A 16,776-nucleotide genomic window follows, 5' to 3' on the forward strand; every position below is an offset into this window, starting at 1 on the left:
CTTTACAGTTAAATGATATTTTTTTTTGGGGTACTTTTTCGTATGTTTTTATGTAGTGTGAGACCCCTCTCTTTTTCAATCACGGTCTAGTATTAATAGAAACGTTATCTTTTATTTATTTGAAAATGTGTCTAGGATATAGTACATTGTTTTATAAACGATAAATGCCTACTAAATAGCGTTATAAATATCGTGAGATTTTATAAACTTTTATGATACATATTATAGGTATGGACCGATACATTAAAAATCTAGATTTTGGCTAGATATTGCGAATTTTTATAAAACCTATACGATATATTGTATATAATAGCGAGACACTAAAAAAGAATTAAATATAGTGAGATATATATCATCTATATTTTATTCTTTTAATTATTTAAAGAATGTAATAGAATGGATATAGCACTTACCAAAAAACCGTAAATCATTTCATCTTCCTCCTTCCCAATCTGAATTACAACGGAATTGAAAGATAAATAAGTCACCACTATGTCATTGTAATTGTAGAAAATCAGCTCGTCAGTTCGCCCTCCCGGGTCACTTCGTCAGCTCGTCAGTTCGCCCTCCCGGGTCACTCGTCAGCTCGTCAGTTCGCCCTTCCTCCTGACAAGCGTGCCTTCCTCCTGACAAGCATGCCTCGGAAATCCTCACTCTTTGGAACTCATATCACATGGGAAAATGTGTTACATTTATTTGTCATCTATTTTCTATGTCTTATTTTCTGTGTAACATTTATTACTTTCTATTTCCTAGATAGTATTATTACATGTATTTATTACACTCTCTCTTGTATCCACCATATGTATAAATAGGTGATACAATTTTATATCAATAACAACAAGAAGAATATTTCTCAGATTCTACTCTCTCTCTCTCTCTAAATTTCAACATGATATCAGAGCAGTAGAGCAGTTCGACCTCAAAGCTTCCGCCAACTCCGCCCGACGGCGATCGTCGTCGGGCGGAACACAAAAATACATATTTCACTCTCACACAATTATATGAGCTTATTTCCTGGTCCAATACCAAAAGCTCTATCCATTTCATTACTCACGTATAGTTTATACTCTGGAAAATAACTCTGAGCTTATTTCATGGCCTCATGCCAAAAGCTCTTTCACAATCTTCCAAATTCAGAAACATCAAAGGCTAATTTTTCCAGACGGCCTCCTATCCGCAAGAGTCTCATCATCAAGTCTCCTCATCACCGATTCCTCTCGTCGCCAAATCAGCTCTTAACCGAGCCTTACTCCGGTGACCTCTTCCCTTCGGTGAAATCTCCACTTGGTGACATCTCCACTCTTGCGCAGCCTAGTTCTCCGACAACTCCACAACCTTGGCGCCATCCACAGCGGACACCCCACAACGTCGCCAGAGATCCAAGAGCGAGCGCCACCTCTGCGATCGAGTCTTCTCTGATCTCTCATTCATGGACGTCTGTCGCAGCTCCGCAAATCAGCATCTCAACTTCGCCACTCGTTCCAAGTTCAACCTTGACTTCGCCTCTCTTCCCAAGCTCGACCTCGACTTCGCCACTCGTCCCAAGCTCGACCTCGACTTTGCCTCTCGTTCCAAGTTCGACCTCGACTTCGCCACTCAGTCTTGGACCTCGACCTCGACTTGGACCTTGACCTCGACCTCAGTCTTGTTTGGAAAAGTGACTACGAGGTAATATATATATATATATATATATATATATATATATATATATATATACATATATATATATAGCGCCCCACTTCCGATAGTCAGGGGGAGAACCAAAACAATGTCTATCCGAAGTGGTGCACCTTTGATAACAAAGTATCCAGTGTGAAGCCTATTTGTCAAGTGAAGAATTCCGAGTCTCATCATCACCATGTCTCAGCTTTGCACCGAGTCATCTCCTCTCTGAGTCACATCCTCACCAAACATATCAATTGGTGACCTCTCACTCAGCGAGCCCTCACTCGGCGAGCTATCACTAGCTTTGCACCGAGTCACATCCTCACCAAACATATCAATTGGTGACCTCTCACTCAGCGAGCCCTCACTCGGCGAGCTATCACTAGGTGACCTCTCACTCGAAGAAATTCACAAAGCTTAAATTGATGTACTTTGGATAGTCAGGGGGAGAAATGAATCAATGACTATCCAAAGTAGGAAATGGCACACACTGAGCACACATCATTGAGCTCATCGCAAAGAACTCTCCTCGTCGAGTTCATTGCAGACATTGAGTTCTCATCAACATGTTTGCCTCACGAGCGAGCTTCTCATATAGCGAGCGAGCTTCTCACAATGAGCTCACCACCGCGACCTCGTCACAACGAGCTCACCACCTCGACCTCTCCACAACGAGCTCGCCACCTCGACCTTTCCACAACGAGCTCGCCACCTCGACCTCTCCACAACGAGCTAACCACCTCGACCTCTCCACAACGAGCTAACAACCTCGAGCTCTGCACAGCGAGCTCTCTTCACCCCGAGCTCCCATCATCAAGCCGAGCTCTCCGCACCTCGCACTCATCACCAAGTCTTCTCGTCACCGAATCATCTCGTCACCAAATCAGCTCTTAACCGAGCCTTACTCCGGTGACCTCTTCCCTTCGGTGACATATCTACTTGGTGTCATTTCGGCCAGGACATTATTACCCATTACATCGAGCTCGCCACTAAGAAGTCTTCACTCTCAAGAGATCATCTTTCTTCTCCACTTCTGATAGTCAGGGGGAGAGTAGAATAACTATCAGAACTGAACGACACATTCGGGCTCTCACCAAATGAGCTCTTCACTTCATCACCAAGCTCTTATCCAATGAGCTCATCACTCAGTCAGAGGGAGAACTTGATCAATGACTATCCGATCTAGTCCCGCCAAGTCCTCACTCAGACGCCGAGCTCATGATTCAAAGCTACCAGCTATGTCAAAGCTGGAAGGATCTCTACGCTGCTCGGACAAGTCAAGCTCTAACACCACTCCACCCAACAACATGAACCAGCTCCAAGACTCAACTTCTGTTCCGGACGCCTGTTAACATAGATCAGGTATACTTGGAAGTAAATAAGCTCCAAGACGCAACTCTAGGAACGAAGACCTGCAAAAGAGACAGGCATGCTTGGAGGAAAATCAGTTGTAGTCATGTGGAAGAAAATCGGAAGCTTGTATCACCGAGCAAGCATAATCCAACTCAGACTCGTCAGAGCTCTTCTCACAACAAGCTCTCAACACAAGTTGTAGCCCAACTCGCCGAAGTTTTCAGCTGTCAAGATGGAGCCAAAGTCCTCGAAGCTCGCATGTCAACAGAGAAACCTCGTAACGTCCGAGCTCATCCTCAGCCTCGTCCGCACTCACCTCACATTGAGACCAAGCACGAGAAAGTTCAACTCAATGACTATCCAATTGACGAGCCTCTTCGAACTGTGCAATCCAAGCTCGATTTCTTCATCATACCAAATCAAGCTTGAGGGGGAGTGTAGAAAATCAGCTCGTCAGTTCGCCCTCCCGGGTCACTTCGTCAGCTCGTCAGTTCGCCCTCCCGGGTCACTTCGTCAGCTTGTCAGTTCGCCCTTCCTCCTGACAAGCGTGCCTTCCTCCTGACAAGCATGCCTCGGAAATCCTCACTCTTTGGAACTCATATCACATGGGAAAATGTGTTACATTTATTTGTCATCTATTTTCTATGTCTTATTTTCTGTGTAACATTTATTACTTTCTATTTCCTAGATAGTATTATTACATGTATTTATTACACTCTCTCTTGTATCCACCATATGTATAAATAGGTGATACAATTTTATATCAATAACAACAAGAAGAATATTTCTCATATTCGACTCTCTCTCTCTCTCTAAATTTCAACAGTAATCATGAAAGCAGCAAAGTTTGACTACATACCAACATTTCATGATAATTCATATAAAACCCAAAGACCCATATTTAAGAAAGAAAATCCAAAAATCTAGATTAACCATTGTTTAAAGACCAAAAAAATTAGATTCCATATTTACGGCTTAAATTGCGAAGTGAAGGAGTTGAGGGCGATGACGATAACGTCATAGACTAAGGCATGTCGACAAACTCGGGTTTAATATTATGATGGATGTGATTTGCGACGATGACATCGATTAGTTGTGACGATTTGGCGTTGAAGGTTGCCGTCGATAGCAAGATGACCAGAGACCGTTGACGTCCTAGGCTACAACCATAGTTGAAATTATTCATATCTATAAAAAAAATACAGAAATTCTTTGCAAATGTTAATTTTGAAAAGAAAAAATGGTCATTACGAGATAGAATAACCAATTACAAATAAGACCGACCATGATATAAGACAAAGTCAAATTTAACAACAACTGATAATTACCGAGTAATCAAATAAGTGGAATAATCATTCGATATAATCATGAGGTAAACAAAATGAACCAAACAAAAAAATGACGAGCTTTAAGAATACATCTATTCTATTCTCTTAAATTATCCCCAACCAAACAGCTCTAAGGGTTCACAAATTACCACTACTAATAAGCTAAATCATAGTCAAAGTAAACCACGAGGTTCTCAATTTTTTTTTTATTCATAAATCAACAGCATCCTTATCAGTCAGCCACACATATTATAAATCATCCCTATGCCTTTAATATTATATATCAGTTTACTATTGGATCATGCCCACATTTTTATTTTTATTTTTATAAATATTATAATCAGTCCTTCGCAAAATCATATGTTACTGGAACTACTGAGCACATGCTTCTCTACACCGTTCGGTATGGAATTCTGCGATGATTTGTGCTTATGAGCAAGGTTGAATATTGCAAAACCATTGGAACGGATTGTTGTGGCTGAAAATTGGACAACGTCGAAGATTTCGGGCGGAATCAATTGGTCGCACCCGAACCAGATTTGTAGAAATTCGAAAGTCACGAGTTCCCTCTTTTAGCTCAAGAACATTCTACGTTCGTCGCGGAGATCTGATAGTAAGAAGAAGAACTAGAAAATAAGTTTAGAGAGGCGCATAGGCGGTGCCTCTGGCGCGCGCTTTGACACTCAACATTAATTTGATTGCTATGAGTGAGGCGGAGGCGCCATTATTCATAGAGAATATTTGAGAGAATCGAGTTTGATTAGAATGAAAGCAAATGCAGAGGGTCCTCGACAGTGTTTCACGACTCTGGAATCGAGTGATTGCCTTGAAAGAGAACTACGTACGTTTTCCCTCTGGGGAGAGGGGCATTAATAGTGGTTAGAAGATTAAAAAGACCCCTAAAAGTCGAATTGGGCGAAGGCAGGATGAGCGCGGAAGGCCATGCATACGTATGAAAATACAAGCATGTGCGCTTGGTTTTCACATTGGCACGGCGATGAATGCCAAGCGTGACGCGCCAAGGGCGATTTCGCTTTTTTCTCTGTTTTTTCTCGTTTTTCTTTGAGGGCTCGTCTTGGATGGATTTTTTTAGCCAATTTGTGTCCGGATCGGGTTTCTTTATGAGCTTCGTTTGAGCTTTGACATGAAATTCTTTGTAAGTCACAAAAAATTTAATCTTTCTGAAAACGATCGACAACACTAATGATCGACAATCATTCGGATTCGGACTTCATAAAGGTTATTATTACAGTACCTTGATGAAATCTTAGTGTATATGATTCTAGAGGGAAAAAAATTGATCGAGTGAAAGAATTTTCTCATTACTAAAATTGATCGACTATACAAGGTAAAAGTAATTATTGTAATTAATTAGGTCATAACAACTTTAACTGAAAGTAACAAATTTGCCAAGGGGCAGTATGCCATTGGTCTCATTAGTACAACATAAAAATTACACATAGGCATACGCGCTTGATTTGCACGTGACATCTAATGTGCTTAATTCTTTGTCTTACTTTTTCTCAGGGAAACTTGATAAACCAAGCTCAATGTAGCATCTGATTTGAAAACCAAGCCATACTTTGGATCTTTTAGGGAAACCAAGCCTTTGACCATATGAATTGTCCAAATTACCCTTAAATTAAAATTCTTTTCAAAATCAAGCCTTTCTCTCCACTCCCCTTCCCATCCCAAATCACGCGTGCTTTTTCAATTCAAAAACACAAAAAAAAAAAAAAAAAAAACGCTCAGCCCGCACACAGTCCATCTCTCTCTTCACTTCTCCCCGTCGGTCATCCTCATGCACGCACGCCCATCGTCGCAAACCCCCACGCACGGCAAACCCCGAAGAAAAATTGGTAAGTTTCGATCCCTAATTCGATGATATTTTGTAAGAGATTTGTTTGATTTCCTGAAAAAAAAAAAAAAAATAAAAATAAAAAAAAAAAGGAGTTTGGGTTCGTCATGTTGGGTTCAGGAAAAAGTTCGAATTTGTTGTCTGTAATTTCGAACTTTATAGCTGTTATTTCGATTGAATTTCAAACTTTTTAACTTGTACAGATTTGACTTCTAATGTATGTTGGAATTGATCTAGGGTTTAAGAAAAAGATTAAACGCTTCGGGAAGCGGCGGAATTTTAAAAAATTTCTTTTCAAGTAAAAACAGTTTTTACTAACCTAGACAAAGAGCAAGTACATGTAATTAAAAACTATTATGAGTATAGAAGTTTACTAACCTTTCTTGAAGCTTGAACTTTGTAGAAGCTTTTGGAAAGTTTGCAACGCTCGTCTCCTCGCAACACGTCTCTCTTTCTTTCCTCGGCACCTCGAGCAACCACGATAGTTTCTATCACTAAATCACTCGAAATAAAAGGAATCAGTGAGTGGGCACTTTTAAACACTACGACTTAAGAACAAGTCTTGAAGTCGCAGAGCTAAACACTAGGTCGAGTGAGGACCTAGGTGCCAAAACAAGAATAATCGAAAATGAACTAGAGAGAGAGAGAGGAGTTTCGGCCAAAGTTCTAGAGAGAGAGTCTCTCAAATCTCTTAAACTTGGATGAATGAAATGTGAGGAAATGAGGCTCGTATTTATAGGAGAGGTCTCACCTTCAATAAGGTAGTTTCCTCTTCTATAGAATATCACATATTCATGAGCCAATTTCCTCTTTTTCCCTTTGAGATACTCGGCCAAGGATGCCTTCTAGAAGGCTTGGATTTGTTTCCATTTTTGTGTTGGTGGATCGAGCGCGCATCGGACACGAACGATCGCTCCGACGCGCCTCTTTTGAGATGATTCCACCATATAACCATATTAATGCGGAAAAATAATTAATTACGCTGATCATAAGCTAATTAAATTATGGTTATAATTAACAAGATCTAGTTATGTTTAATTAATTTAATTCACGAGAGCATATAAGTCAAGCAACCGATATAGAGCGAAAAACGAATACTTACAATTTTTGGCTCACGAACTGAAAGCTTTCACAATCCGTCTTCGTCTTGAACGTCTTGATGAAGGACTCGAGGATGACACCTTAGTCTTCCGAAACGTAATCTCCGAGGCGAATAAGAAAGATGAGTGGGCACAGTCTTTATCTCACTAGATCACGAAACTAGGTGTTTCGAGATCTCGCTCTTATTTTACTAAGAATGGAAACGAATTTCCGAGGGGAAGAGAGGCAGAAGTGCTCGGCCAAGGTAGGCTAGGGAGCACGAAATTTTCACCAAAAATTGCTTCAAATAATTGCTTATTTTTGCCTTCTCATGAACCCCTATTTATAGTAGTAAAAGGAGATATTCATGGAATCTTCCAGAATATTTTATTTCCTTTATTGTGTTCACACTAGAGGATTTAATCTAGGCCCTTGGATCTCAACAAGTGAATCCTACTTTTTCTCTCATCCATCAGATCAATATCTATGGGATATTTAAATAAAGAATAATTTATTTAGTGAGATAATAAAGGAGAATATATTATTCTCCTAAATTTTCTCCTAAATATTCTCCTAAATATTCTCCTAAATACTCTCCTTTAAATAAGGAGAAAATATAGGAAAATATCTTATATTATTCTCTCTCCTTTATTTAAACAACTAAAGAGAAAATATTGGTAAATACCAATATTATAAAAATCGGTTTTTAGGCACACGGCCAAGGGGTTTTGCGCAAACCCTAGTGCCAAAACCCTAAATCCGACTTTCATATTTGTGCAAGGCCCAATTGCTTAAAATCCAATTAATCATTTATTTACTTGGTCCAACAATAAACAAATAATTAATAATTGTTTATTTACTTGATCAAACAATAAATAAACAACTCTACCATAAATATTTATTTAATTCTGCGAATACTCGTTTTCCAGAATTAATGTTGTCAATCACAATTACAGCAAGTGAGATTTAATAATGATAAACATTATTATACGAAAGTTCTTATCCGCCTTTATCAGAGCCGAATCGGGGACTATGGACCCAGTAATAGGAGCTTAACAAATCCGATGAAAAAGACGAAATAGTCCTTTCTCTTTTGTCCATCGATTCGTCTAATCTTGGTCAAATACTCCACCTTGTAAGCCAAGACTGAACTCTCCTTTATACTAGAATTATATTTACTCATCGTGACGAGTGTCCACTGATATAGTCAGTTCGTGATCAAGATCCTCCAGGTTCAACCCGTATCGAGAGAAGTCAATTTTTCCGTTATACTTCTCTTGATACATATCAGCCCTAAGCATTGTTGCTTCCCCAGCGAAAGATTCTTTCGAACGTTACTTACTTCGAAAGTGCTAGCAATCTATCGGTTCTGGAATCAACCCTTAGGTGAGAGAACATTAACCTTCTTTTAGGAAGGCTGGATTCTGTATCTGTAAATCACTTCCCACTCGAATTATGCTCTGAGAAAACTCCCAAGACAAAAGCTGTGCTTAGCATGAATAGCCTTTTAGCGAATGAGTCAAAGAGCTCAGTAACATAACCCAGTGTCCATGATCACTTCAGGATTTAGATCAAGTCTCACTGTGACCATCATAGTGGCCTCGGTTAGTGTGTCGTAACGGTCCTTAAACGACACATCTACACCAAGACCTGTCCGGGTCATACACTTACCACAAGTGTAGAATGCTCCGACATAGTGATCAGCCTTCACCCATGTGTTCCACATATATGACTTTAGATATAGCTTTCCAAGCGTATATCAGTCATCGACCATGTTTTAGCACACCGCCCGAACTCAGGTGCCCAGCACGTGACTCAGTTAGATACGGAGGCTATGGAAGATAGTTGTTATTGATTCTAATTATTTAGAAGTCAACCCACTAATCATATAATGCTAATAAAGTTATCTTATTATCGAATTTAGTAATCATTTATTCATTATCTTCAAGTGGGCAATATTCCTAACATTTTGTTCCTTGCCTTCCTTTTTCTCAACTTGGCCGATTCCCTACAAGCATGTGTGGGAAATTTGTTTCCTCTTTTTCTTTTGGCAAGTATCTAAATACATTTATGCACAAAATAAACTCTCCTATTTCTCTATAGGGTAGGCGCCCAACATGTCTCTAGAATGAGCTTCTAGAAGCTTCTTCATTTATTCATGAGAACATGAAAAAGGCCCATTAAGAATTTTCAATAAAACTCTTATGAAATGAAATTAATTCACGAGGCCCAATGATCAAGTCATGGCCGAGTGACATTAAGTCATCAAATGAACTTGTCAAAAAATTTATTGACATTCATTTCATGCTTTGTCTCAAAAGACAAAAATGCCCTTTTGACTATTTTCGTTCTTGTTTTGACTTAGCTTCCAGTTTAACTATTCCTATCGATGTGATTCGTGACAGTGACCTCATGGACCCAAATGAACAAAGCTTGAGCTAAACACTTGGACTCAAAAGTTCACAAACCTTTTCCAAGTTTAGCTTAATGCCAACTGACTCCACTAAAGAGCTGACACTGAAAATCTCTCGGTTCAAATGAATTTATTTTCTACTCAAGAATTCGACCTAATTATGATGAGCGGATCCACTGAATATTATCTATGTTTACCCTTCATGAATGTCATCAGCTAGTCGGGATTTACTAAATTACCATTTTACCCTTCTAGTTGTTATTTCCTCAACTCCTTTGTCGCTTGTGAATAAGTTAGAAACAATGTATTGACGAGGAGCTAACAAGTCACATTGTTTCATCCAAAAGAGTCAGGACTCAATTTGGACACTGGTCAGTTCATTTATTCACACTCCAAGGAACAAAGCATGAGGTGACATACATTGCATTTCAGCAATCTTGTACATGAATTCCATATCTATGAGAACTTCACAAAGTTACTCATGACATTCTCACAACTTAGTACTTCACCAATAGGCCCTGTTCGGAATCACATAGTGAGTCCGAACTTTGACTTTCTCAAATGAGAATACTAAGCTGTGAAATGGCATGTCTCATTTCAGGATTAAGGTAAGCATGATGCAATTCATACATAGTGACTTCGAGACATAAGAGGTTAAATGGTTTGTTCTTATCTTGTCTCTAGAAGTGCACTGGTCAATTCAGTACCTTCGGAAGATACCTAGAAGAACTATAGAGTCTCCAACTCTCAATGCCTCATAACCAGACATCATAGATTCTTCTAACAATCATACTGAGGTCAATAGTCCTTTGACCCTTAGATTGCGAATATATCGTTTTAAGCAAACTACGAAGAGTTTGTTCTTGCAAATCTACATTTGTCTCTTCGTAAGTTGTTTAGTTTGTTTATGGACTAAAGACTAAGGTTTTATCATAAAGCTTCAAACACGGAAGATTGAATGAACGTTTCGACTTTTTATTAATGAATGAATAGGCAATTACAAGCAAGAGTCTTCATGAGACTTTATTACATCAAATGTACAAAATAAAGATTACAACTCTTCTTGTGGGCGCCATTGACAACAATGTATACTTTTTAACTTCTTAACAGGTTCAAACGTTAATATATGTTGTTTATTTGATGGTACGTACTTGGGTGAACAAAGGTACAAAATGGGAATATACTAATGAATCGCGATTCGAACTGCGTGCACTCGCGAAAGACATATCTCGGGCGGAGCTATTAATCGCTATGTACGAAGCTTTTTGTGTCGATGAGTCGTTATACGATTTGAAACTTGAAGCTGCGTATGTTTGGGCTGGAAGACCAATGCCTCCTCTCATTTTGGCATCGGACGCTAGTGTGACGGCATTTATTTTAGAGAATTCTGGTCACTCGAAACTGAGGAGTTCCTTGTGCGTAACCCCCGTGAAAAGAAACATTGTTGATGCAGCTCTCAGTACAACTCCAAGCAGGGCAGTTTCACCAACCCCAAATTCTCAGGTAGTATGCTTAGGTACTAGTGTCGAGGTGAATGATTTTCAGGCGCCATGCGATGAAGAAGGTGATGGGGAAGATAAGGATGGTGATGATGAGGAAGATGAGGATGGCGAAATAATTTTCATCTCCCTTTTTTCAGGCTTTTCAGTTTGGCTATGTTCAACGGAGTGTAATCATCATGCTTTATGGGCCGCTTGCTCTTTCTCTTCGAAACTACACAATCCAATGGTGCTTGGTGTTTTCCTTCACGGCCGCTCCCGTGGTGCTTGCCGTCTCGGGGGCTGCCACGGTGCTTTCCATCCCTTCGTCATCATCGTCTTCATCTTCATCCTCTCCATTGTTGTCATCACCTTCATCCTCGTCTTCCTCACCATCATCGTCTTCCTCTTCATCATCTCCATCGTTGTCATCAGCTTCATCGTCGTCTTCCTCACCATCTTCTTCTTCTTCACCATTACTGATATCATCATCATCCGGATGGTCCAAAGTTTCATCATGAATATTGACAGCTTCGTCGCACTCAAAAAATAAACCTTCATCATTCACCACTGCCCAAAATTATGTCACAAAACACCAAGAATTAATAACTAATCTTCGAAACAGTATATAACAAAAGCCATAAAACTCCGAAACCAGTAACAATATAAAATTAAAAACTACGAAATACACAGTTGAGACAGATTACCATGTGGAGATGGTGACCTCCGCCGTGGATACTTCTCCGGTGGATACCTCTCTTCTTGTGTAGCGCTTCCCGGGGCGACACTTACCAAATTATTGAGTTTCTCAATCGTGTCTTTTTGCCACCTCATGATTTGCTTCCTCATGAGCTTCTGCTCCCTACACATTTTCTTAACATTATGCTCCACATCAGTCAAACGCCGTTCTAGCATTGAAAACTTCTCATCTCCAGGTGGTGGGCCAACGCCCTCTTCGTTCACGTACGCAGACTTCTTGTGCGCTACAACAGAACTGTAACCCGGATATTCTGGTATACAAGATGAGTGTCTCTCGAGTCTGGAGAGATACTTCTTCTCACCATCGGTAGGCTCAAGATTCGGTGTTGCCTCCACCTATAAAACAAAACTTTGAAATTATCATACATAATAGTTGTAAAACGTCGAAATGAACCTGAAAATGTACATAAAATCTTCGAAGAAAAAAAGTGAGAAAACATACGCTTTGTCGGATTAACTTTTTTGTGAACCCCTTCTGTCTTGCTTGTTTCATGCTCACCCATTTGAGTATTCTCGGAATGCTATTCTCGCTCAATTTCTTGCCATACTCTACACCGACAAACTCTATGGCATCGTACGCCCAAAATTGAACAGCATGAAGAAACTCGTGGACCACATACTTTGCGTCTTGAACCTTCTTCTACTTCTTACCTCGATTCTCGTATAAGCTACGAAGTTGTTTCGGGTCCGTCGCTAGCAACCCCTAGAGAGTGGCAGCCCAACTAATGTGGCCCCATAGAAACGCCATAAAGTATGGGAGCTCATCAACCATACTCAAAAACTCCTCCCAAATACCTTGCCAACTATCCTTTCCTCGTATCACACCTTCCACAATCAAACAAAGTCCAAGCTTGTAGCAGTCTTCTTTGTTCGTGCATTTCAGAAAAGCTGCCTCTAAATCAGCAACAGACGGTGGCTTGTGAAGTTTTTTTTTTTTTTTTGTCGTTGTCATCAAGTTGTTCGGGGTCAGGAAAATATGTCTTCAACAGACAGTTGCTTGAAAGGTGCTTCTTGAATTCTTCGGTTGACGGAAGCGCACTAAACTTTAGTCCGGTCGTCAAAGCAAACTCGTTTCTTCCGCAACGGATAGGTTTCTTACCGATACCAAAATAAATTGCATCCGGACCTCTTTGTTGGATGCGTTGTTGGAGAAGTTGGTCTATAATAACACCATTAAAATTGAACCCCGTAACGGAAGGGGAATCGATCCAACTAAATTGTGTGTCCTTCAACCTAACCTGTAATCCGAATGCTATAAATCATGTGCTTGTTTCCTTCAAGTACCCGCTGCCTCTGAAACTTATTTGACCACTGTAGTCCTTACAGATGGAAACTAACAATTCATATTTCGGTGCCTACAAAAAAATGATAAGTTGTCATAAAAATGAGAAAAGTTCGAAATAAAAAATCAATCAAAGCTAAAAACTTCGAATTTTGATACAAATATTGCTCAAAGTAGGTGTAAAATATCCGAACTGCATACATATCTACACAAATCTTTCCAAAACAAATCAATCTTAAATCTTCGAAATCGCTTCAAATAATACCAGAAAATACCCTAAAACGCTATAAACTTCATAGCCAAAAAATCCGAAATGTCTAATAAAAACATACCCAAAAAATGATAAGTTGTCATAAAACAGTGAGAAAAGTTCGAAATAAAGAATCAATCAAAGCTAAAAACTTCGAATTTTGACACAAATATTGCTCAAAGTAGGTGCAAAATATCCAAACTACATACATATCCTCACAAATCTTTCCAAAAGAAATCAATCTTAAATCTTCGAAATCGCTTCAAATAATAGCATAAAGTACTCTGAAACGCTATAAACTTCATAGCAAAAAAATCCGAAATGTCTAATCAAAACTACATCCCAAAATTTCATACCGAAAAAACCCAAGATTTCATATCAAAACAATCTTAATCACCAAAAATTCATCGAAAACAACCCTAACAAGTCCATAATCGAAGATTTTGAAATAATCTCATATAATGAGACCGATGTAATGAAGGCAGCATCGATGGGACCCAAAACAACCCTAAAACAATGAGACCCAAAACAAACTCACCATTTTCGTTTATAGGACCGATGTAATGAGGACAGAAGCGACTCGGTTCAAGAACATGAGGAGGACTGAGCGAAATGGTGATGAGGGCTGGACTGGTTTGCGTCGGTCGCGACTTGCCCTAAAACAACCTGATTTAAGGCGTGGAGAGCGAAATGGCGAGTAGAGCGAATGGCGGCGACGAGGAGGGCTGAACAAGAAGAGGACTGAGCGAATGGCGGCGACGACGACGACTAGCGGGTCGAGGTTTGCCTTGCGTGGGGTTTGCTGTGCGTGGGGGTTTGCGGGCTGAGCGTTTTTTTTTTATTTGCATACGTGGAAATAACAAATCGATTTACGGTAATTTGAAAATACAATATTTGAAGACATTTGTAAAACTATTTCCATATTTATTACAAGACGTTTATTAAATGACTTAAATGATATGATTTAATCTATTAAGTCGTCTAATAAATAACTTCAAATACATTATTAAGTCATTCTTTAAACGTCTTAAAAATATGTATGTATTTCAAGTCATTTTTTAATTGACTCAAAATATTTTTATACACCCTTTAAAGACGTTATTTTAATGACTTAAAATGTTTGTTTGAGACGTTTTTTAAATGACTTGTAAAGCCAAACGAAAGTTTAGACTATTAAAGTCGTGCATTTTAGAGAACGTCTTAAATCTCATGTCTTCTAATGTGCTTTATGTAGTAGTGCACGCGTGATTTGGGAAGGGAAGGGGAGTGGAGAGAAAGACTTGATTTTGAAAAGAATTTTAATTTAAGGGTGATTTGGACAATTCATATGGTCAAGAGCTTGGTTTCCCTAAAAGATCCAAAATATGGCTTGGTTTTCAAATCAGATGCTACATTGAGCTTGGTTTATCAAGTTTCCCTTTTCTTAAACGACAAATAACAGTTGCTAAAAATAATAGTAAATTTTGAAACATTGTTGTTTTAGAAGAAAAATAAACATTGTCAAAGGGTCACTCTTAACGGAAATTTTTCACAAACACCGATCTTTTAGCTCATTCTGACTGAGTAAAAAAAAAAAAAAAAAAATTGGTGTTTGTAGACTTTTCCCTTGATACCCTTTAAAAATATTTATTTAAAATTTTCTATTATTTTTAGCAGCTGTTATTTGACGCTTAAGAATCTGATAGAAACTTGTTACGGGTTTACCACCCCAAAGCGGCATTGATATAGTTTTAATGTACATGATCATTACCGTATTTGGCTGAATGAAGTTACTTTGCCCACTGAATGAAAAGTACCAAGGTTTTAGACATGAAAAGAATATCGCCCAGTAAGCAATTTATTGGATTCCCGAGTCTTCTTTACCTTTGCAGATTTATAACGAAAGCTAACAGCCTACTACACATTGTCAGTCGAGAGAGACTATAGTCTATACAACAACCTTTAATCGCCCCTCTACTCTATATATGCTGCTAAATGATATCTGGTCCATATCCTAATCTTGTCACCAATTTCTCTTCAAAATCGTATAGTACGTACGTGGCAGATACACAAATCCATTTTTCTTCCTGCATTTGTGGGATGGAATTCATCAAATCTATTGCATTAATGATTAATCATGTTGTTGATTATTAGATTTAGTGAGGAATAATTCTCTGACAGAAGTCAACTGACGAACTCCCGGATCTCAAGTAAACGGACACTAAACGAGTCACATTACCAACCCAACAACATTTTCCTCGATTATTTCTCTCCATTTTTGTTTTGGGTTTCAGAAACTGAGATCAGAAAGAAAGTCGTCAAAATAAATCACTTTCTTGTTTTAATAATACAGATTTTTAACTTTCCTAAACAATAAACATAGCTAAGTTAAGTTGGGGAATCTTTGCTGGGATGGCTTGATGTTGATATATGATAACATCTTTCTCTTTGAAATTTTCGGAATGATCAAAAAGCAAATTGGAATTATTTGCTTATTTCGTTGGAGGGAGAGAAAGAAGGAAAGCAAACATATGGTCCTACTATTCCATTCCATTCCATGCATATATTATGGATTACTTGCCCCACAAACAAAGCATGAAGCTGAGTCTGACTTTTTACCCTTTTCTCTCTGTAATAAATTGTTCTTTTGTACATGTTTTAGAGATCACAATTATATGAATCTACAAATTTAGCACTGCCGTAATAATGTTTTTCTTATATATAAAAAAGGACACTTTTGTAAAACAATTAAAAGTTTTTTCATCTACACTTCTTCATACCCTAAATTGATCAACCGAATAGCAACAAGACGACCAACACAGAACAAGAAAGTACGAAGTCTGTATATGGAAAACGAAAGGTGGTTACGATCATTTGGAAAATGTGACAAAAGGAATAAAAAGTAGTGTCTTTGGTCAACAATCAGGGTGGCTAGAATACAAAAATCTCTCTTGAAAACCCCAATAAAAGTAAAGAAAAGAAAACCTGTTATCTCTTTCACGTTGTTTTTAATCAGCTTTGGTACCCTCGGGTGGTCAGACAAATTTTTTTGAGAAGGAAAAAAAAAAGGTTTTGTTGTGCTCGTTGTGATGACGAAAGAGTTAGATGATGACGTGGGCAGGGCAGGCGTATTTTAGCATAGATCCCTCTCAGGTGCGCAGGTCTGAAGAGCTGAAATCTGTTTGGGGGACCTCCAAAATTGTCGGCTGTTGATAGTGGCAAGACCTAAAGGCTGGTTAGGGCTTCGGAGCAGACACTCAGTCACTTAAATTTAGCTTTAGCCCACTGTCCTCACTCATCTCTCACCATAACTTACTTACTTCTAGCC

Source organism: Urtica dioica, chromosome 8 (assembly GCF_054948205.1).
Source record: "Urtica dioica subsp. dioica isolate 48M chromosome 8, U.dioica_male_clone48M_v1_H2, whole genome shotgun sequence".
In the NCBI taxonomy this organism is placed as follows: Eukaryota; Viridiplantae; Streptophyta; class Magnoliopsida; order Rosales; family Urticaceae; genus Urtica; species Urtica dioica.